The sequence below is a fragment of the Ornithodoros turicata genome, chromosome 5, assembly GCF_037126465.1.
Source record: "Ornithodoros turicata isolate Travis chromosome 5, ASM3712646v1, whole genome shotgun sequence".
Classification (NCBI taxonomy): domain Eukaryota; kingdom Metazoa; phylum Arthropoda; class Arachnida; order Ixodida; family Argasidae; genus Ornithodoros; species Ornithodoros turicata.
This window is the reverse complement of record NC_088205.1, coordinates 19,875,963-19,900,868: the sequence shown is the minus strand read 5'-3', so window position 1 is coordinate 19,900,868 and position 24,906 is coordinate 19,875,963. Positions and strand designations below refer to the sequence as shown.

Sequence of the window (24,906 nt, the reverse complement as noted above, 5' to 3'; positions counted from 1 at the left end):
GGGGGAATTCCCCCAACGAAAGTGATTTCGTATTATAGATACTCCGCTTACGCGCAATTCCTAGGACGCAAGGAGAACGGTCGTGGGAAAACGAGGACCCAAGGTACATATATTTATGTCCGAAAAAACTATCGTTTACACGCGGTTACAAAACAGGCGCGCGTTGACCTTCGTGGATTTTGAAGGTCGGCTGGAACTGAAGCGTTCAATGCTAAGTACATGCAATCTGCTTCATAGATGAATACTTGCGGCACAAAGTTATTTTGACGAGTAGTATGAGGAAATACCGCATGCTTTAATGCGAGACCTTGTGCATGTACCGTTCACGGCGGTCGGTCCGTGTGTAATCTCAAGCGCGGAGGATGACACAGTATAGTTAGCTTCAGTACATCGTACGCTATCGCCCTTGCGTACTTAAAGGATAGCGGGATGGTTCTGCGCAAGCTGTCTTTGTTTTCCGTGTGCGCAAAACCACCAACGCTATCCTTTGCGTACGCAAAGGCGATAGTGTGCGATGCACTAAAACTCACTATAATAGCATGTTACTTGGATACTACCGCTCGTCCCCATTAACGTATGGGCCAGCGTCGGCGGTACCATTGGTGGTTGGTTCGAATCCTACCTCCTGTAGTGCTGTCTCAGGAGAGCACAGTTGCCCTTGTACCCCCACCGCACCGCACACACGCACACATAGCCGATAAAAACCACCGCACACATATAAAGAGACGATGATGAGATGGGGCCTATGCCAGCCAGCCAAGGGTTTTCCCAGCACCCTCCACACACCCCCTAATGCCCCCAAAAAAGTTATGCAATTTTTTTTTAATCATGTGCCTTTCTCGACACCCTTTCAAGTCTCCGTGTTTCTCGCCTTGATTCTCGCCTTCTGTGTTAAATCGGTGTATTTAGTCTACGTTCATTTGAACTTGTAGAGGCTATGAAAGAGACGAGTGAGCTCTACGATGTATGATGGTTTAATGACAGGGAATGGCGATGCAGTCGAAAACGAAACCTCGCGCCGCGGGGGCAGGTGCGCAGGAGGTATTGATCGTGATGACTCGTGTGCTGAAGATGCGGTGATCGCTACAAACTATTATCTCATTTACTGGAGTCATTCATTAGTTGGACATACTGCTTGTTCTTTCTTATGCCTCATCATCATGTCATCTTGGGGCTGCCAACCACGGCGAGCAGCCTTCATCTTCACCACCACCGTCTTGGGGTTGGTTTTTCTATACATTCTTTTCTAGACGCTATGACGGTACGACTCTGCGCATGAGAGAAAGAAAGGTTTAGAAAGAGAAAGGAGGTTGGTGGTAGTGGTACTATGGTGAACTACAGAGGTACTACCCCGCCATATTGGTGCTGCTGAAAAGGTTGGAGAACGCACGCGACAAAGCGTCTGTCCACTGAGAAAGCAACAATAAGGGGCACAACACTACGGTGAAAAAGCTGAAGCAATGTGGTGGTGGTGGTGGTGCTTGTAAAAGGGCTCGCCGTTGTCGGCCTCACAGAGGTGGGCAACGTCACGACTAACGCTCTGGGGGAATGTGCGTCCTGGGACTACTTCTAAGGGAACTGCAAGTGTGAACTAGGGAACGCGGGCCTCACGTGTAGTTGTTGCGGCACCTTATTTAAGAGCGATCCAATGAGACCGGCTACGTGTACGAGGGGAAAGGGAAAAGCGGACGGGATGCGCGAAAGGATGACCTACTTGCGTAGTGTATTCACGTGTTCTGGGGTAGCCTTACATCTCCACATTTTCATTTTTCATTCATTCAATCAATCAATCACCCTTAGTGACGACCGAAAACCCACATACACTTCTGTCTGGAAACATAAGCAGTTCTTTTAGGCCATTGATGAGCTTTACTTGACCGTGTGCCAGGCGATGTCGTCAGGCTGATTTAGATATATTGCTTGTTGCATAATGTAAAACCCCGAGACTATAGGGAACACGAAGGGACAGACACAACACGAAGTCTAGTGTTGTGTCTGTCCCTTCGTGTTCCCTAGTCTCGGGGTTTTACATTATGCATCAACTTCACCAGCTCCCTTGCTTCTTAGCCATCTTTTCATTGCCATAGTGCTTCTGTCGAGGCATTGGATATTTTATCAGATTCATCTGGAAACAGACCTTGTTGATAATACTGGCGGTACATGTCAGCATTGGTTGCGCGCCAGCTCTCACTGGCCAACCTAGCCCTCCCTTTCTTTTCTTTTCAACCCAGTCAACAAGTTCTCGGTGGACGTCAGTAAACGTGTAATAGGTATATTCTACTTCACGTGCAAATCTCGATCGTTATCTCAGATTTGCATGACACCCTCGATGAATTCGATAAGGCATACGCACAGAGGGCGCCTTCGTCGAGTCGGCATTTATTTGGAGAACGGTGATACAACCTTGCCTTCAATTATACGTGCATGATTTGCCGTCGGCAAAAAACGAATGACGTCACCATATTTTTTCTGCTCTATATTTGCTGGATGATTAATAGATATGCGCACTTTAATTTGATTCTGGTGTTGATGACCCCCGTATAAACGCAGTCAATAAGGTCACGATCTCAGTGGCTCAGAATAGGCATATTTACGCGAAAGAAGCGTACGGGTATAGTGTGAAGGACATCAAGTGAGAACAATCTACGGAGGTAGATGCGCTGACACAACGGGTTATAACGTTCGGAAAACAAGGTTACCTCTAACCATGCCATACCACGTAAAGAACCTCAAACATTTGCGAGGAAACTGAGTGATGCAACTGTGCGATTCTTTGCCGACAGCAGGAAAGAGTGGGAGGGAATCGTCGGTCTTGAAATATTGCAGGAAGGCATAGGAAAAATCAGTCAGGTTTACTACAACGCTACTATAGTTACAGCCAGAGATGCCGGAGATGGCTAACTCCGCCTGTCGTGGCGCAGCAATTTGGGCTACTTTATACGGAAACTTGTTCCCGATCCCTACATTTCAGGATGCTTGTACTTGGATCTGGATCAGTTAGTGTAGTTGTATAGCTCCGCATTCATTGCCAAAGTGCGTTGGCTTGTGTCAGCCTTGACGGTGGCTCTGCCAGTATGAGATTGGCCTTTCTCTTTGTCTGCTGAACTTTCAGCGCACGATAAAGAATCCTCTATTGGGAGAAATTAAATCACCGCGTCTCACTTTATCATAGATGTGTCGCAACCTAGAGCCACCAGTCATCTTCATACAAATTATCACTAGCCTTCTGAGTTTGGTTGAGTTTTCTGGCTTGCACTGCGGCCTCCACGGGTGGCGCCGTCACCGTGGAGCTTTGATGCCTCGCCGAGGCACACTGTTAGCGCCGACCCAAGATCGTGTCACTTCCCTGCGCCGGGATGAAGAGCTCCAAGTAGAGCGAAACAGCTGTCCTCGGCTGGGAGTGCACGATCAAATTACAAACATATGCTCAAAGTGCAGCAACAGAGCTTCGGGTATTTTTCATTATGTGCTTGCTGGCTTGCACTGCGGCCTCCACAGGTGGCGCCGTCACCGTGGAGCTTTGATGCCTCGCCGAGGCACACTGTTAGCGCCGACCCAAGAACTAAAGAGCGCGCAGCAATGTCTGACAAGAACCTCCCCAAGCAGCACAATGTACTGAAAGTCGAGTGCAATAGGGGTGGGCGGGTAGGTGGAAGACCTTGAACGAACTGGTGAAACTAAAAAACATTGATAAGACACATACCGTCCACCCCTATTGCACTCGACTTTCGGTACATTGTGCTGCTTGGGTCGGCAAGTATGTTTGCATTTATTAAATAAGCTTAAATGAGTTGTGCTTTCGTTGGCTCCGTGAATGCGCCATCACCTCGCTGTGGAGTAATGAAGTTTCTTTTGTGATGTCACAAAACTGGTGATTCGTATTGGTTGTTGTTGTTAAGGCTGCGTTAGACGCGCACAGCATTGAAATTACACTGTAATTGCTATTCGCCAATAACTGTCGTGTAAACCATGTACACGCAAGGAAAAACATCGAAAAGCTCCGATTTCGCGAAAATCAATAAACATCGAAAAACATACGCCGAATCCGCAAAAAAATAAACATCGAAAACGCGGAACCCTAACTATAGGTTAGCCGTTTCGCGTGTAAACTATACCATATCGACAGAACCATGCCCCTGGTCACGTCGTTCTTTCTCAACATGTCGTCTCAAGTGTTAAATACTCCTTCACTGTGTGTCCCACATATTTTAAATATTATAATCAAAAGCAGTCCCGCATCCACGTTAAAAATAGCTTAATGAAGCCCCTTTCGTATTACCTGGTGACCGCTGGCTACAGACGTGCATTGGCTGCGCACAGGCGTTAATTACATTTAACGCAGGTGTCTTAACCGAGCTGCATATCAGGCAAACAGCTCCGAAATAAGAATACCAGGTGTGCTCCAAAACATCATCAGAATATCTTAATTGTAAGCAACAAGAAATATCCGTGTCCCTCGGTTTTTGTTCCTTATAAGTAGAAATATCTTCAGCGCCGACAAAAATCTTTAACTTCTCACCCATTCCGACCACGACTGCCAACAGGTGCTGCAGCGGTTAGTAAATAAAAGCGTAAATAAATTTCGACGCAATCAGAAAATCAGCAAGTGAAGAAACGATTATGCAACTCGGACCGCTTCGACAGCGTCGCTTGAGCCTTGACACTGCACGTCGGCTGGATTCACAGCCTATTTTTATCGTCCTGTTTAAAAGGGAGATATAGGGTCTCTGAAGATATGAACGATAACGAACTTCCCGTCTCGACGCAAATGACGTTGGAACGGCCTCTGATACCTATCTCATTGGAACGAAAATGTTTACGACGTAAAGACAAACATAAAATTGCTCGATATTTGCAACTCGGTCCGGTCTTCTAGGCTTAGCATGGGGTTAGGGATTAGCCAAACGAAAGTGTGTTGGCAGTACCGCGCGAAGCTTCTCTTTGCCAAGTTTAATGTTATGCCGTAGAAACTGGATAATGTTATTGGAGGACATCTTAGCATGTATTTGTGATAAGGAATATGTGTGGACGGGAGTCTTCATGCACGTTTTCAGGTGGTCTTACGTGTCGGAATCTCGATTGAAGGTGGTTAAGGTTCATCTGTGCCAAGGGTCATTCCGGGGTCGTGTAGCTGGCCGGTCGCTTTAGTCGCACGTATGTTTTTAAAGATACCGTATTTAATTGCGTATAATTATATGATTTTAATTTTGTAAGCACGATATCTGTTTTCAGTTGTAGACTAACATTAGCTATACACTTCCCCCAAGCGACATACCAAGGTTGGGTTAAGCTTGGCAAGAGCTTGGCTGGCCAACGTGGGCTTGCTGGGCCAACGAGCTCGTTTCTCGGTGATAGTATAGCGTAACAAGGACGAACAGAAGGAAAGCGCTAGCCTGGAAAAGCAAAAGAAGAAAATAAAAAAGGAGGGGAGGGGAAGGGGCAACCTGGAACTTACGTAATGTACCAAACTGCACATATCTGCCATACGCTTGCCAATCAATTGCCATTGGCCAATGCCTGCTTGGGTCCTCGGGGGCGTGGGAAGTCCCTTGCCACAAAGTTTGAAAGATTAGTGCATTAGAAATTGTCTCAGTGTACAGAGCACCTTCGTAAAACACCGTCGCAGTTTTACGAGTTATACCTTGCCCGATATCCATGTACTACAGTGGCCTCGCTCCGATAAGCGATCGACTATCGGAGAACAGTGGAAATTGCAATGGACCGGCCGACTATCGGTTTGGGGGCGGTCGGTTTTAGGTGTGGTATCGTTTATTGACAACACCTGTAAGAACAACGGCCCAAGCGCAATGAAAGAAGCCCCAGGCAAATTCAGGCAAATCTCAGGTAAGCAGTCTTCTTTCATTGCACTTCAGCCTTTTTTTTTTTTTCGCTTGTGTTCACAAAAAGCGATGCTATGCCAGCACCCGGCCATCCCCAAAATAACAATCGACCGGTCTAATGCCGTTTTCATTGCTCCCCAATAGTCGAGCGCTCATCGGAGCGAGGCCACGGAAACGGGGGGAATTGGTTAACAGTGGCCACGACAGTACGTATGATGAAGCCACCTTCCCATCAAACAACAACAACAACTACTTTATTGTGAGATGATGAATGGGGAGTTTCATCGCTAGGGGCGATACTCTACCCTACTGCTGGTGGTGATACGGGGAATGAAATAATGAGCCCCTTCACAATAAGGATCGAAGTCCTATGGTATCCAGAAAGGTGAAGATAGCGTTGAGGGCAGAGCGTTGGTGGGCTAGATGGTGGCCAGGGACCAAGCAATTCCAAGCAAGTCGAATCCCTTAACGAGCTGGACTTTCCGATCACATTCAGGAGAAACTGTTTTTTACCTAACCAAACACATGGAAAAACCTAAGCTTATAAGTGAGGCAAGACTAATCTAATTGGTAGCCCACGTCTAACTCAAAGAAAAGCCACTGCTACAAAAACAACGAAAGCGATGATGTTATCTCGGTGATTGTGAACCCGGAGCTATCCGGGCTTCCCGTAAGCCTTGAGCACAAGTCGGTACCTTGATTCACCGCGAAGCCTCTTATCATTTCTGCAATGCAGGAGTGGCGTTGTGAAACGTTCCCCGGCGTTTCGTACTAATATGGTATCAAGCCGTAGTCTCCTCCGTAATGCCCTCGGTGGATGAGTTGGCAGACTGTCTCATCTCAAGCTTGCGAGTTCACACTTTAGTGTTGGACACAACAGAAGGGTACAGACCGTCCGCGAAGAACATACTCTGAACAGAGATTTTGGCGCAGGCTAAAAGCCTCAGGTGGGCTAAATTAATCCACGGAGTGACCACTGTAGGGCCATTCATGACATGGTTGCCGTGCGTCTTCAGTCGTGATTGAATCCACGACCTTGGTTCTGTAGATTGCTACCAACAGATGCATCGAGGTCGGTATTTCCACAAGAGATGCGCAACCTCTACATTGCTTCTAACACACATTGCGAACAATACGCCCCGGCGAAGAAGAGCTCGCTCCCGAACGATTCTTTGTGGCTTGATGTTTGCTGCCTTCCATTCATTCATCCTATCCCGCACGCACGTGTCAACGGAGCACGTTGATAGCCTATTAGCCTACGAGGAAGCGCCAATGCGGAAATGACCACTATATATATGCATGTAGTGGCCGAACGGACAGTGGAACCGGTCTAGCCATATCAACAACAAAAGAATAAAAAATAAAATAAATATATATATATATATATATATATATATATATATATATATATATATATATATATATATATATAAAGAAGAAGAAAAGGAAAAACCATATGAAGGTCACATAAAAAAACAAACACGAGATCAATTAAAGTGCTCCTTAATCTAATTTTGTATCTTTGGAAGCTCTTGTGTTACAGGGCCGAGTCATTGCATGCCCGACTGGTCGTGCGGATACAGCAACCGCTCCTTGGTTGGAGGGATAGGCTCTTCTCCCCGCGTGATCTGGCACGGATTTTCCATGTACACCGCTCACAGCAACAGTTGCTTCGCGGTGCCGAATACAAAAGAAAGTGCTTACATGCACGCAGCAAGCGCACTGGGAAAGACATAAGCTTTCGACGACAGTGTGGAGTGTGCAGATGTACAATGAGGTGGCATCGAAACCCTGTCTCATTCGTCGATCAGGAGTCACTATACAAAATATTTTCGCTGTGCAGTGTACTGTCACTGTGCTATAAAATTGACAACAACAGCGACAAGAACAGCACAAAAAAAAGAAAAAAAATGCGACCGAAATCGTTGCGCAGATTGTCGTTGAGATGCGACGGCACCATTGCGGGCATGTTCCGTCGCCAACGGTTTTCGTCTCCGCAATGAACTCAAAAATTGTATCTTATTTTAACCACAGTTTCTGCGCAGCGATTTCTGCCGTAATTTTGTTACGGGAACATTACACACAGTTTTGTAATGAATAATTTGTACTACGTATTTTTATTAAACTGATCGGAAGTACATTGGGCCTCCTTTTTAACGCCTACGGATCTTCGGCGACGTGCATCAAGTCCCCCATTGCCGTAGGTGCTTCTACGGCGACTTGTTGTCTGGACGCTACGGAGCATTCCATTGTAAATGTTATCGGTGATGCCGTTACATTTCCCTTTGGAATCCTGTACGGCAACGTGTGGAACTTGTTATTGGTATATTATTAGAACTTACTATTAGTATTATCCTTTTCGGTCATCCTTTATGTCCTGATGATCTGATCCTACTAGCAGTAGGCTACGTGACCAAGTTCCCTCATTCTCAGATACGCTGAGTGGAGGATTTTTCGAAGGTGCGCGGAACAGATCGAGACCTCACGCGCGCGATGCAGCCTGCGCGGTCACCTGCGTTCGTCGTGCTTTCGCAGGAGCTCATTTTATTCGTTGCAGAACACGTTTAGGGGGGAAAAAAAAGAAGAAGGGGAGGGGGTTCACCTCAGTATTCCTTTAAGTACATCTCTCTGTTTGTAAACAAGTGACGTCATAGTGTTCAACAGCGCCACCAATTTGGTAGAGTTGAACTACGGTCGAAGCTAGGGGCGAACATGGTCGCGCCTGAAAGCGTCGGTTTGGAGGGGATTACGATGGTCCCTGAAAGGGACGTGACCTTCGGTCATACTTTACTTTCAATAGGATGCAGCGAAACAAGTGCCCATTCGTGGTACCCAGCCCTCCCTTTCCGATTTCTTTCGGTTTCAGTCTGTCTACCAACGTTATGATGACGTTTCTCTGGTAGAGGTCCATTCGCATGCCTAGGCCCCCAGGCTGTGAAAGGAAGTACGCGATTCAATCTAACCCTATTACATACTGCTATCAAGGTGCAAGTATTATCTGGCACCACGTGATTCTCAGCCAGTAGGAGAAACATACAGACACACACATGCGTTGGATGATGACGATGACTCACAGACAGCAAAGAACAAAAGAGGCGGTATTCGGAATAGTTACTCAACATTTCCTCATGGACTGCTTTCGACGCTTTGGAGGCGCACCTTAATGACTATGTGTAGCAATGTGAGTATACATAATGACTTTAGTGACGTTATTTATTTGTTTACTCTTGCGTTCATCTTGACCATGATGAAGGCGTCATGGTCATAGCCCCGGCGTTAGCAACGCGATGCTTGTTTTTCCGACACCGTGGCTAACCTTTCCCTTCTCTTTTTTTTTTAACTTTGCATTAAACATATTCCCCCCTCCCGGCCTTGGCATTTCTTCCTCGATAATCCCGCTCTCGCGAACCATAATGACTAGCTGACTGACTGACTGATGGATGAATTTGGACACGATTAGTGGAAATTATGTGTGACGAATTGCTGCTATGGTTAAAGGTGTGCGGTTATACCCGCGTGGATACGAGCTACATCATGGTTTGCGGATATAAATGTAACGTTTTGGAACCCGTGCAATAAAGTGCGGATAAAACCTCAACGGTTGTGGATGGCATAGAGTGGTTCCTGCATTTTCGTCATATGAATTTTTTCCTACAAATACAATGACTGCCCCCGAGACAGGGAGCTAGGTACCCAGGTTGTCTGTCTGGGTGTTTTCTCTGAGTTTTCCTCAGATGGGCTTTAAGACAAATGTCGGGACAGCTCCCTGTGAAGTCGGCCCAGGACACACGATTCCCCCGCGATAGTCGTGACGTTGCCTGCCTGAGCGTGGCCGGCAAGCAGTTTCATCACCAATGTGGATGCGCGGATATACTCAATATTCGCGCGGTTGCAGATGCATCTATTTGAACTATCGCGGTCAAAGTCGAACCGTTATTACCGGAAACCGTTATTAACCGTTATTTTTAGCCGAAGCGGAACTGAACCGAACCGAAACTGTTGGCGCCGTCTTGGAGCCGACCCGGAACTGAACCGTTAAAAGAAATTCGGTAACCGGTTCAAATAACGTTTCACACTCACCCAAATATTAGCGACTGTACACTCTAAGAAAAAAAAGAAGAGTAAAATGGGGAGCAATTGCAGCTTCTAGTTCCCTGAACTGCAGTTACTCCCCATTTCAGTCCCCTAACACCGCAGTTTGCACCCCAGGAATGCAGATTGTCACCGAACTTCGCAAATGAACTTCCGAATCCAACAGTCCACACATATACGTGCTCTTGGTCTGTTTGATGGCATAACGCTGTATAACTCAGCCAACATAGCAATTTTTCACCCACACAGAGTAATAAACAGATAACGCTTCTTCCTTCGCAAATTGTGCCCTATGTACGTCGCAAGATTTTATATCACTCGATATATCACGGTTGACGGTTTGATTAAAAGTATTTTTATTCATGCACACGAATTATGTACATGGGACTCTTAGAGAAGAGCGTGAAATGCAGGCTCCGCTCTGTGACATTCATTTACTCCCGTGTATTTACTCCCGAAAGGGACTATTTTTTGTGGCAATGCATTTGGTCCCCAAAAGGAGTAAAATTACTCACTTTTGTCCTTAGCGTGTAGGATAATTGTGCTATGCGTGACTGGCGTGTTATTAGCGAGTTTTAGTTAAGGTTGGGACAAAATTATACGGAACACGCGAGCAACGTACTTTTTCTTCGGTGCGACACCATAGCGGCTGCCGGAAGCGAGTGAGTTCACTGTTTCGGAGGGGTGGAAGGGTGCGCTGTTAGCGACACACAGCAGTAACTTGTACTTCCCATCAGTGCCAGATTTACAGTGGTGGGGGCCCCGGGGCACTGTGCTGTGGGGGCTCCCTCGTGCATTTCATGTCTATCCAATGTGTTATTCGGGGTCGATATGCGTTGACGGAGGAGAGATTTTTACCAAGTTTCCGTTTCAGGGCGTCCCCCCCCCCCTAAATCCGGCACTGCTTCCCATGCACACCCAAGCGACACTGGAACTACCACTGTGTGTCGCTAACAGCGCACCCTCCCATCCCTCCGAAACAGTGAACTCACGCGCTTCTGGCAGCCGCTAGGGTGTCGCACCGAAGAAAAAGTACGTTGCTCGCGTATTCCGTAAACTTTTGTCCCAACCTGTACATCGGAAGATATTTTCGAAAACGTTACGAAGAAAGAAGGTTATCAAATTCACCACCACCATCTTCATATATCTACATATATTTTTGTAAATCCAAGATTAGCAATGGGATGTCAGCCACTTTAAAGAAACAGAGCGATTGGCTTATCATGTTTGTCGGAACCGTTATCGTGAACACATTCCGACCTACTAAACCTCGGTAATGTATCCGCGATGCGCGTTTTCGAGAGTAATGTTCTAGAGTAATGTAAGTTCGAATGTAACGGGATCGCTACACCGCTATTGAAAAAGTAGTGAATATCCCTTATGAAAATGATTTTCCACTTTCTATACAATTCCAATGGATAATCTATCACCTCTATCCAGTTCCAATACACTATAATAGAAAGTTCATTGAAAACGGATAGGTACTTTATCTATCATATTCTATAGATTTTCTATATAAAACTCGCAAACATAATGCCCTCCATTCTGAATCTGTTGTGTGTATATGTAAGCCAGTTCATCAATAAGTATTGATTTTGGGCCACTGTCCAATATGACTTTATGCATGTGATATAATATTGTTAATTATTTAACTAATAAATAAATAGCATAATTATTAATTGTAATGAGCAGAATTATACTATTTATTACTCATTATTAGGAATATATAATAATATCAATTAAATAGCAGAATTATTAATTGCAATTAACTGATATTATTAGTTACTATTGTTTATGGAATAAAGGTGATGATAATATTAACTTCATGCATATGTGTTCCATATATATGAGAGATCACGGTTTAACTCAAACGTTGCCTGCCTTACAGTGCTGACGAGAGCCATGCAAGCAACTGTCCGGTGCTAGCATGTCGTGTTTGAGCTATCATCTTAAATGATATAGTAAGATTAGCAGACACCTCATAAAAAAAAAAAAAAGTTCAGAGGCGATTTAGCGGTAACTGCGAGAGAAATGCGTTAGCGTTTGCCCTAATCCTGCTTGCCCTAATCCCAGAGGAAGAGGGTTAGCACAGCGCTCCCTCTCCTGTACCACCATCATCTCTCCCCTCCCTCTTTCACCCTCCCCTCCGTTTCTCTCTCTCCCCTGGGTGCACCGAGCCGCAACTTCAGAGCAGGCTGACAGCACCTTCCCCCTACATCACCCCCCCATTTCGATGCGTGCTGTACTAGTGTCTGTTCCTCTGCAAACACGTCACTAGGTAGTTCGCCGGCTTGATGACACTTTTCTGATGTCGCGGTGAAGTAAATAGAATATTCCTGGTATTTCAAATAAAAAATAAGGTTATCGAGCTACTGCATCGGCTAGGTGTAAGCCATGCGTAGCCAACGAGTCATCGAAGCTCTAAGCTGTAACGAAAATGAAAGAATACTCTATTCATATTGTTTACGTTTGTATCTATTTTCCTGTATACATGTATACAGGAAAATAGATACAACCGTATCTATAGAAACCGGTCTCCAAATATTTATTAGTAAATTGATTAGGATTAGATAAAGGCTGTATAGAATTCCCGTAGCGTCTGTACCTGCCCTGTCTCCAATCTCTGTCAATTTTTCTCTATATACACTTTCTATACGAAGAAGTGCCCTATTATTGAAAGGAACTACATCAAAAGTAGATAAAAGTTGTATACATTTTAAATGGATCTTAAAACTACCGTGTGCACAGTTTTCTATATAATTTCTATACAACATGGCTTTTATTTTTCGTAAGGGTTGGTAGCGGCGCTACTAGTAGCGCCGCTATGTACAACATGTACTATGCTACAACAGGCGCTAGGTACAACACTGCAGTGCAGATGGCAAGTAATGAGACAGGGAAACATGTTCGCAATTGGCATTGCCGAATCGCCTTCTTTGTCTGCATGACACGGGGCGAACATCCCCTAAGACGACAAAATGCGTTGTGTCGTTCTTCCGATTGCGCACGCCCAGGCTTATTTTAGTATTCTGTAAGTTGTGTTTCCTCGGATTTCGTGTCTTAGAAAGTGACAACCACGCTAAGCTCGTGGTAGTTCGAATGAACATTATTAAACTGCCTTCTTAGGGAAATGATACAGTTAACTGCTTCACGCGCATCCTTCTGTATATGCACTGAACTGTACTCGTGAATGCAGCTCATAGGGCGCACGGTGAGTTCAGTGTTGTCTTGCACAACTCCACTGAATGAAGCACTTCATTCATAAGGCCCCTGTGCAACTAACGTTTCCATTTTTTTAATCAATCAATCACCCCTGCGTACATCAAATTTGAGGTGCATACACACAACAACCAGCTAGCACAATGAATGACACCGTGACGAGCGAAGCCACTGTTGCCTGCTGCCACAGAACTAAAACACACATATAAATGGGATGATGATGTGGCAGGTCATTCACCGACGTTATGGCGGTACACTGCCCCATTCAGCTTGTAGAAGGGATGAGAAAGGAATGATGATGGATAAGTGTACTCTTAGAGTTCGTCTATTAGTCTAGCGCTGGAGAGGAACCCAGCAACAACCCAGTGTAGGCCTTGCATCTGATGTGAGGGGTTTGACAATGCCACGAGAATTTTCGCTAAGGTGAACTGACGTTGATCGACCCATTGCAGAGCAGTTTCCACGAGGGCGAGCTCGCGATCGTACTGTCCGCAGACCAGGAGGAGAGGATATGATGGAGGTCACCGCGCACGCCACACTTGGAACAGAGGCTGGCTACGCCGACACCGAGGAGATATTTGAAAGCCGGTGTAAAAGCCACATTAATCCCCATGCATTGGAAGACTGTGGTAAAGGGACAGTGTGGGGTCGACGGAGTAGAGCAGAGCGTGGGTAGTGATATCATGTTACCATTGAGAGTGCATCTCGGGGCCGGTGAGGCTTGAGACGAGGTAACGGCGATGCCCCCCGAGACACGAAAATGGGGGACACGCCGGGTGAACTGATGCGCGGCTGTTCGATCTGTGTCCTCGTTTCCACTGATGCCCACATGACCCGGGATCCCCTGGAAGACGGTAGACTGGTCCTGTGCGCTTGCTTTCTTATAGACTTGCAGCCTTTCAGTGACTACGGGGCTGAGGGAACAACGAAGTCCCATAGTTGCCACACACTGCAGCGCAGATCTAGAATCCGTAAAATTAAAATAGCAAAACGCTTACATTTCCTTTCATTGTCGTCTACCTATTTTTAGCACTTCTAAACCGACTAGCTATTTTTGACCGACCCACGTGAACAAAGCCTATGGCCTTGTCAGTCCGACGATGAAAACAAGGACTCGTGACAGGGGAAAGTTAATGAAGCTACTCAGGAAATTTCTGCAATCAAACGAGGAAGGAAAAATTCATTTTCCTCTACTACCCATCTATAAAATGGATGAGTGACAGACACGGTATAGATTCATGTCATGCATCACATATCTCGGGAGTAGCAGTAGTATGGAGCAGGTAGCACCCATGGTGGGTTGCTGAAAGCTCCAAGGTTTACTTTATTTTGCGAATTTACTAAATAGCTAACTATCTCGGGAAAAGGCAGGATTGCATGAAGCGTGATTTTCGACTGGGTCGCCTTTATGATATCGTTTTTTCTTAATCCGTTGGGGGGTGACGTATTGATGGTGACGTTGACGGTATTCAGATACTGACCGTTGACTGATTGATCGGTTTCGTATGAGGAGTGCGAATTAACGATAATAAGTAGTGAGAACGACTCGGGTAATTATGAGCATAAGCAACACGATAATGGAATTCAATGTTGCTAGTTTACCCGCCATAATGGAGTGTTTTTCAGCGTTCGCTGAAACATTACCCCTCGCTGAGGACCAAGTGTTGAAGGCAGCTGGGATCGAACATGCAACGTTGGGACGTTTGCAGCGCGCCAAAAAAGAAGGTCATGCCGATGGGTCACAGCACCCTCCTCTACCACGTGGAACTCGCGCATAGTATGTGAAGTTACACACTAGCCTTGATTATGCGGATTGGTTCGGAGAACATACGCTGTTTCTCCGTGCAAAGGCGGCAGCGGTAAACTCTGTACATAGTTGATTTCGTGCGTTTACTACCGCTTTTGCTTTGTAGGTACACACGCACAAGAAAAAGAAAACCAGTTCGCGTGCTGGCCATGTCATGGCGAGACTGGGAGATAACCGGGTTCGAACCCCCGATCCGGCTGTGCTCTCTGGGGTTTTCCGTAGATTTTCCTCGGACGCTGTCAGATATATGTGGGCACTGTTCCCTTAGAAGTCTGCCCCGGACGCACAGTCCCTCTTCCAGGCCGTCAGGGGTGGCGTTGCCCAACCTCTGTGAGGCCAACGACACAAATAAAGGAAATTACCAGCTTCTAGTGCGACATGTTCTCAACTTGAATTTAATTTCATTTTAAATGGGTACATCGCATTGAACTGCATGACGAAATAAAATAATAATTTTTTTCTACGTGTCGTGCATGCCGCGTCTAGCCGATACGTCAGAGAATACGCCAGCCTCGGCTATCCCTGTTGGTTCACGTAAGTCACGAGTTTTCAACGCAGGTTCACACCGATATTAATAAGCGTCTTTTCCACTTCTTCAGTATAGTGTGAGCCAGAATGCTCCTTTAAAAGATCTGCCAAAATTGTCCAGCTGTAGCTGACCACATGTGTGCTATAAAATGCGGCCAACAAGAAAGAGAAAATCGGAAATGTCGCTTAGAATCCGACTATTCAGTGCAAGCAACCTATTCCAACAGAAAATGCTACGGTGTTATTCCGTAATATTTTGGGGCATTACATCGCCAGCGAAGGCTGTGACCCTGACCACGAGGGTCGCCAGCGGCTGTGGTCCGTGGGCTCCACCTGGGCTCTACGTGGGTTCCACCTGAGGGCTCTGAAGGCAGTGTACCACAAGCAGCACAGCACCTCAAAACACGAATTGTACTGAAAGTAAAGTACCAAGTACCTAGCACCTGCTGTATTTTAAATACAGTGCAAAGTACCATACTACACTGAATTGAAGTTCATCAAGTACGTTACAAATATACTATATCTTATCGCTGGACGTTTCAAAACCTGACAGGTTACAGCTGACTCATTTATATGAGCTGAAAGAAATGATAGAGTTTGCATTTACTAGTGCACAGGAAATCAGTTCTGCTAATGCAAACCATTACTCTTTTCTGTGTAAGTGGATAAGTTTTCTTTATCCATCTGCATAGTGAGCAGCGTTCTCGTGCTAGTCTCTGAATAAAGGAGACTTGCTTCTCAGACAAAAGAGAGACAAGTCAACAGGAACTAAGCGCCGTTTTTAGAAATTATTCACTCATATTTTCCAAGTTTTGTGTTTGCATTGCCAATTGCGTACATGAGTACTTGAATTAAAATGCACTTCAAGTAAAGTGCAAATACTGAGAAATGTACTACAGGACTACTTGGACTTTCACGTTCTCTTCAACACTACTGTCTGAAGCGGTCTCTCGCATAGGACTTTTGGATTAGTAGACAATGCAACCTCATCCAAAATTCGCTTACTCACAAAAACTAGTACAAATTAATACCAATTGCAGAGCTTAGCACACATCGTCTTGGACGTCCATCTTCTAGTTCATCTATGACCGGCTGAAAACAGACTGAAAGAGACTACTTTGGCGATGTCCATTCCAGCGTGCAGACGACTTTTTACTACCGGAAACATGCCCGCGCTTTCGGCATTTATTCCTTGGGAGTTCCGGCGGGTGTTTTTCGACCTTTGTGTTCTGTTAAATTCGGATATTTTCGGGATTTTAAAAAGTTTGCGACAAAAATCGATGCCGAAAAATCGGCAGCGCATAATCACTACCTAGAAGGACTATGGAGGGAGAGCAGCTTGGTGGGAGGACATTGAGAACGCAAAGAATTTCCTTTGTTGGTGGGTACCACGTGTACTTGAACCTTCCTGACCCACTGATCAAAGTGTGACAGAGGAAGGTTTCCTCCTGTATTAGAGGCTAGCGGCTCCGCAGGGCATTCCACCTGGAAACCAGGTGAAGGAAAAACGAAAATGTGATGTCCTGCAGGAAGGAAGTTGTAGTTGGGTACCGGCAGTTTCGGCATGTAGAACCGTACGCAAAAGTATAATTCGGAATTTTTCGGAACATTGCCGAATATCCAGAAAATATTTGGCATTTTTGGGCAAATGCCGAAAACGTGGAACCCAACGTATAACATAGCGAGGGACGTGTATTTAGGAAGCGGTGAGCGTGCTCATTTAACCATGTTGTATCAATAACCTTCTAGCGTCTCTATTCGAAGGGCAGTCGGGAAGGATGATTCTACCTAGGAAAAACGACTGACACAAAGTGAACAAAAGAAGTGACAAGGAAAGTGACAACTACTTCGCCGAGCGCGTGAGGAAGTGTGGATTATTCCCATCATTTGTACATTCTGGATGTGCGACATTTTTCGCATTTCTGGTTGAGTACGGTGTCTCGCCTCCTTCACCATCCTTCGCCATATTGCACCATATGGCACGCATGGATCCTGTGTCATTCATTTTGTGGCGGCTGTTAGCTTGCGCCGCCTAGCCTAGCCTAAAACGTTGCAGACAGGCACTCTAAAAAGTCAGAATTCTACCTATGGCTGTCATCTGGCGTGTTATGAGGTATCACATTTGTTTTTGAACCAGTAATCATTAAGGCCGATTCTTCGTGTTACTAACTGCTCTAAAATTTACCGCATCACCCAGCGCCATCTATGAATGGAAGTGTGAACAACACCGTAGCGCGAAAAATACAAATGTGTGTAAACGATGCACCACGTGTTGTAGAAAAATCTAGTATCACCAGACTCAGGGAACCAGATCAGGGATTGTCTCAGCACCATCGTCTTCCCCCCCCCCTCCAAACAAAAAAAAAAGAAAAAAATTGATGCCCAGAAAGGTCAAAAACGCATTAAAGGAGCAGGTGTGGGCGTCACCCCCCCCCCCTAACACGACACCCCCATTCCCACCCCCGAGATGCAAATCCTGGGAATATCCCTGTCAGGAAGTGAGCAAGAAAGGAGAGGAAGGACTGGTGTGAGGCGTGCATATGCCGCTTGAATCTGTAATGCGCTCTTGATTTGCAATGGCACCCGCCATCTATCGGTTGTCATAGCAACTTCAACCAGGTGAGTGGAAGTCTGCACTGGAGCACATTGAAGAAGCCCTGTACCCATTTTCAACCTTAAAGGAACAGTAGAATGAAACCTAATCAGTAATCACGATTATTTCACCGTCTTTGTGGATGCACAGAGCACAAACGATTCATATCAAAGTGCTGCAGAGTTGAAAGTTTTCCTGCGTCAACTGCTCACTGCGCTCACAAAAGTCCGCCGCGGATTGGCTATTAAGGTTAGCGGTGACAAGTTACTTATCTACTGTCACGGCTATCGCAGGGGAGGCCGTGCGTCCTGGGCCGCGCCAATACACACACTCTCTCCTGGGCCGCGCGTGGCCGACTACGACATGCAGTTAGTAGTACTATTATGTTGGGAGAGAGCGGGAATGAGAGTTTGCAACACGGACCCCTGACCCCTGTGCCGTTGACCCCTGGGTCCATCGGGTATTTTTTCCCGCTTATCGGCGGGCGGCGCGTGTGCGGAGGGTTGTCCGCGCGCTTACCGGCGGGGGGAGGGCTGCGCGTGCGCTTATCGGAGCGTATTTTTCAGCCTGGGCCGACTTCCTTCGCCACTTTTCCACCTGGGCCGACTTCCCTCACAAATTTCTTCCACTACAACAGTTGTGCAGTGGGCGGTTTACATGCAAGTATAAACGTGCAAAGGATAGCCATACACAAAAGTACAAGTGAAAATATACTTATTGAAGTCAATAGTGCCAGGAATTAAGCTGTGATTCTGTGTGGAGGAGAAAAACACAGACAAAAAACCTGAAGCAGAAGAAACACAATACAATACACGTAACAAGGAATATACTTATTACAGGTACGATACAATAGCATTGAATAGGTATCACAGATCAAACACAATATTTTTTACTAACTGTAATCATACACACAAGTTTTCAATGAATCATAATTAAAATGGAGTAGCATTTAATCAAAGAAGGTAGTCTTAATCAATACGATTACAATCAAAATTAAGAATTGTATTATAGAAAGTCTGAGTCGCGACCACTATTACTACAACACTAATAATTTCCTCATTGCCATATTTCTTGTTAAGTGTTTTTAGTAATTTCAACCACAGTAGGGGTTTTTATATATTTTGTTCCAACATGGCACAGGCACAGCTTTTAATTAATCAATTTCTTGTCAAGTGAATAGTGCAGACATAAGGAAATAATTCGAATCAAGAAGAACAACAGATAGCATTAATATAGAACCAAACCGACATATCCTCCAACATGTAGGAAAATAATAGACAAACTATACCATATGAAAACGAGATACGGACACTACATTTAACGAAAGAAGATATTCTTAATCAATACGATTACAATCGAAATTACAAGTTTTATATTAAAAAGTGTAACATTCCTATACGTGACCACCATCATTGCATTAGCTGGATTATAATTACAAGTGCCGATAGATGTATGTAATTAATTGTGAACAGCAGAGACCCTGGAAGACCATGGGACACGAACGACTATGTTAAAAATGAACTTCACCACATAGCACGCTCCTAGCCAACAACCAGCTCTTATGATATCTGCCCTGATTTGTTGAAGACGGGGGCCGATAGATGTATGTAATTAATTGTGAACAGCAGAGACCCTGGAAGACCACGGAACACGAACGACAAGAACGATACGAACACAAGAGGAAATAAAATCTATACCACTACAAAGAAGATATTCTTAATCAACATGATTACCATCAAAATTACAAGTTGTAGTATAAAAAGTCTAATATTCCTATATGTGAGAACCATCATTGGAATAGCGGGAAGTTCTGATAGTTGTATGTAATAAACTGTGAACAGCAGAGACCATGGAAGACCATGGGACAAGAACGACAAGAACAACACGAACACAAGAGGAAATAAAATCTATAACACCACATTTAATCTAAGAAGTTATTCTTAATCAAAACAACAGAGGAGAATAATCTATCATTTTTACTATCGTAACATCATCCTCGTGACATAATCTAATCGAACACTATACAATTTTCATTCTAAGCGACACTACAAGCCTTACTTTGTTTTATGAATCCAACACAAAGGCATCATGAGATGATTTCGATTTTTCTTGAAAGCCCGGAGACATTATCTCCCTGTCTATACGACCAAAGCACTGCGCATGATTTATCACTGAAAGGGTTGGGGGTTATATTCCTTTTCCTTCCTCAGGCAAACAGGGCGCTCTCGAGGTCATGTAAGATAGTACAAAGGCATGTAGGAAAATGTAGGAACATGTAGAGAAAGTCCAAACTATTAAATGATAGAAACAATACTCAATCAAAAACGAGAAACAAATTTAATTACATAATTTTTGTAATATCTTGAATGTTCTATATAGATGAACCTGGTGCTATATTCTTTTTCATTCCTCAAGCAAACAGGGTGCTCTCGAGGTCATATACGATAGTACAAAGGCGATATATTTTATTGTGCAGCGCAAATAGATGGCGATATTATTGGAGGGGATCACTATCTTTTCACATCCTTTCCTTGAAGCGGAAGTCTTTCGTCAAAGTAGATGACAAATCGGCTAAGTTTGTACAGAGGCAATATTTTTTATTGAACATGTAGGGAAAGTCCAAATTATTAAATGACAATACTCAATCAAAAATGAGAAACAAATTTAATTACATCAATTGTTGTAATATCTTGCAACAGAAAGTTCTATATAGATGAACCACACAGAAATATCAAATGTGAGATGCAACTCAGAGATATGAGGCATTCCCAACTCAGAGATTATTTTGACTGATGTCAATCGAGTGATCAATTGAAACAAATACAAGACAATAATTATTTCAGGGAGTACTTTCTAAGCAAGCGAGAAATATTTAAAAGTTCTCCTATAGAGGAAATCGACAGAAACAATTGATACATCACGAAGAAAAGAAAGGGTCATCCGCGTCCTCGAAGACGTTTCGGCAACACGCCGGGCCACGTTTCCCCAACCCCGAAACCGAACGCGATTCTGCGCCCGATGCGCTAACGCGGTACCGCACGCGAGCGTGTTGCTCTTTCCGGAAACGGGTTCGTCGACGCAGATGACCCTTTCTTCGAGTTTTAAGTAAATTTCATTCGGAAAATATTCGTAATAATCTCCATGGCACAGAGCATCCACATTGCGTTGTGGTGTATATAGAGAAAATATCAAACTCTTCGATTGAAATTCTCTGTCATCGCAAAAGGGCGCTTGTCAAAGTGAGCGAGCTAAAGCTTGCCTGTTGTGAAATTACACATTCTACAACACAGATCGTAAATCGTAACACCCGTTCAAATTTTAATTAAACTTTTACTGATGTGTGGTAGACTCCACTTCTCCTGAAAGTGAATCGATAAATTTTAGCATTTAAGCCACAATCAAATATCGTGTACAGTATATGTGTGACTATATGCACAACTTTTTAATCTATATTTTTAAGAAATGCAAGAAATAGTGTACAGTTTTGAGTTTGAAAATTTAAACAAGAAAATGATCTTTAGTGTGGAGTTTGCGTTTTACCACGTTATGAGCTAAAAACTTAAAAAAATTAAAGTATGGCCTTTCCATTTGTAATGCCCGGATGCTATGACACTAAAACAAGGTGATAGTTGTTCAGTATGGGGCTACGGGAAACCTGGAGTACATTTTGTGAAGTGGATGTACATTTATGTGTGACCTGTACTGATCTGCTTATTATAATTAATATAACATATCTTCCATTGTGTTTATGGTAAAACTAAAACTAAACTAAAACTAAAACACTGAAACAATTAGTGACTGGAATCTCTTGCCTGAACATGTTGCTTGTACACACGACCCTGCTGATTTTAAAGGAGCAGTCTAGAGGCCCGCAACTTTGTTTCTGTTTTTGGTCAGTATGGAATATTAGGCGGCTGCAAACAGTTTTCCCACAATTAATGCAACCGTAGCGAAATTGGGACGACTGCAATAGCTCCCCGAACCTCCCGTGCGCGAAACCAGGGTGTCGGAGCGAACCGAAAACCGGAACCGAAAACAGAAAAAAACCGCTATTTTGGTGCGAACCGGAACAGAATCGAAACCGTATACATTTTTTTCGCTCAGGAGGGAAATCGAAAAATAATTTAACGGTTTTCGGTCCAAGAAAAAACTTCGCCGGTTTGGACTACGGATAGGCGAATGAGACGTCGTGTGCTCTGAAGTAATGTCATGGATACTATACGAGGGTTACGGTTACGATGGAATGTATGTCGGTATAGTATGACCCTTATGCTCCCTTTGTAATGGTTTATCGTTCGCGCACGCACACAGACTTCGAGGTACATGTGACTCTCTAGCAATGTGCCGTAGTGTTCGTTTTAATTTGATCCCCCCAAACTCTCCTCAACTAAACAACAAGGGGGCTGCATAACAGCTTCTTTATCGGTAATGTCGCGCAACGCGTTGTTTGAGAGCAGCTAAGTTGAATACATTTACGTATACGCGAGGGCAAGCCCGTGCAAAGTGGCAACTCTTTTGTGGACAGGACACCAAGAAAATAAAACGGAGCCGTCGAGCGCGTTTGTGAGTGAAGCTGTTCCTCGATTTGCGTCGTACTCGTGCGGTGGTGCTTGCTGGCTAGACAGTAGCAACATACATTCGGATGGGACGCAATCGCTCCAACCCAGCAAGAAAGTACTTTATGTATGACATCACGACAAACAAGTCAGTTTGTAGCATGCGTTTCAAGAAATGAGAAAGCCCATTTGAACAGACAGTAACCTACAGGAACCAGGAGCTACCAATTTCACAGCTGTCTATTAATATGAAATACCATGTATGCTGAATAAACGGGTTTACATTTTGCAACATTGATTTTTTTTTTTTGTGGGGATGAGTATTCCCAGCAGAAGCGGAACCGGTTAAAAACCGGTATGAACCGTTATTTTTTTTGCTCCGGAGCAGAACCGGTACCGGATCGTTTATGATGTAACCGGAACGAAAACCGGAACGAAAAACGTTTCGGTTCGACACCCTGCGCGAAACACCCTCCTTCGCCTTTACGATAGGCACGTGATGAGAGCCACCACGCGCGTCACAATGTGACGCAAGTGGTGAGGACGCTCCTCATTGGACCTGGGATCAACATGATCGAAGTGAGCAACATCGCGCAGGCCGGAGCATCTGCTACCGCTTCAGAGACGCCATGAGTTCTCCGGCTACGTGATGTCGGAAACGGAGGGTTTGAAGGCTGTCCACGACACAACCACGATTTTTTTGGACGGCAGACACCACGGGAAGAACGAGTGGTGCAGCCCGAAATTAACTGCGCTTGTACAGCGAAAACCCCGTGCTTCCCGACAGTGTGCAGCCTGTCCGACCGTTTTCACCGCGCAGTTGGTTCAGTGGCTAACAGGTGGCGCCACAATACCGCCGCCATCGCTTGCTTTCTGCTACTGTGAATTCTGAGATTGCACGGAAGCCACGGATATATTACTCTTGTGATCGTAATCTTATTTTCTCAGGCTGCATATATGCTTTTTTTTTTAGAACACGTGATATAAATCAGATAAAGAATAGAAGTCAACAAGAAACAGCTCGCAATGTTCGTAGCAGACGGTTTTTCCTACGAACGAATCAGGGGCTCTCTACCATCAACGTCACAGTAGAGTGGGTGTGGTCTGCAGTTGGAGCGCTCCGGCCTGTCACCGCGGCAGCGATTTTCCAAATTAATTGCACCGTGGTGAAACAACTTTGGACAGAAATATTTTGTGGACAGAATGCTTTTCACATACTGCTTTACAAGATGACAGCAGGTTTTGGCCATGTTAGATACAACTTTAATGCTCCTTTAAGGCTGCCCTCCTCCAATCCAGGGCTTCAGGTTCATCATGCATTTCCCATGGTACACATGGTCTTCTTCCCTTATCAACTTGATATTTCGTTTTTCACTTTTTGTAATACTTTGTTACGCGTTTCTATTGTGCTTGTCTTATGTGCTTCTCTCCACTCCGTTATGTAATACCCCCTGGGGGCTTTAACGTACTTAAATAAATAAATACATAATGCTCATCTTCATTGTATATTGGTTAAGCATTTCTGATGAGAGTTGTGTGATACGCTTCTCCCAAAATCTGATTGCCACTTAGAATTTATTTCATATACGTTTGTGTGCTGTGTGTTACGAAGGTTACGTGATTAGAAATGTAGGCTTCGCCTGCACATCAAGCTTGTAAAATCCTCCATTTGCACCGTGGATATTTGATAATAGAATCCTTTCAACATATATTGTCAAAAGATTATAGACATGCTTTGAATTATACATTTGTCGTTTGCTCATGCATAAGAAATCTAGTCCAGCTGTTTGAGAAATATACATGCATTGTGGAATTTTATTCATGAAATATGATAAGTTTTCACAAAAGATTAGTGTTCCTCTTTTGTAATCAAAGACTGATGTATCATGCCTCTAAATTTCAATGACTGATCCTTCTCCGGCAATTCTATCCTTCGGGTGTTGAAGTTGTACAGAGTGTAGTCGGGTAAAACTTATTTGATGATCAGCTCTGATTCCATATGAGAATTCTTACACACAGTGTGAAATATTCGTTACCTTAGCGATCATTGTTCTCAATCTAGCCATGCTAAATACAAAGTGTTTTTCATTGTGATGCGTAGAATTCATTATATTGATGACATAGATTACATTTATTATTTCAGTTATATGCTTGTTTATTTCGATAAATTACAATTGTCCTATTCCAAACTCTGAAGTTTTCCTTTGTTGTCTTTGTAGCGACCCAGCCAGGCACAGCGTCATCTGCGCACGCCGATCTTCGTCGGCCCCT

The 24,906-nt window shown here is 44.5% G+C and overlaps 1 protein-coding gene across 1 annotated transcript in view; it reads left to right on the top strand.

The window, feature by feature from the left end:
• Window positions 1-5,803: 5,803 nt before the first annotated feature.
• The window catches only part of LOC135395359 (solute carrier family 2, facilitated glucose transporter member 8-like), a 72,283-nt gene continuing 53,180 nt past the window's right edge, over window positions 5,804-24,906 (top strand). The window contains exon 1 of the mRNA XM_064626597.1: window positions 5,804-5,844. The gene's annotated coding sequence lies outside the window, so the exon portion shown is untranslated. The remainder of the gene's footprint in view (window positions 5,845-24,906) is intronic.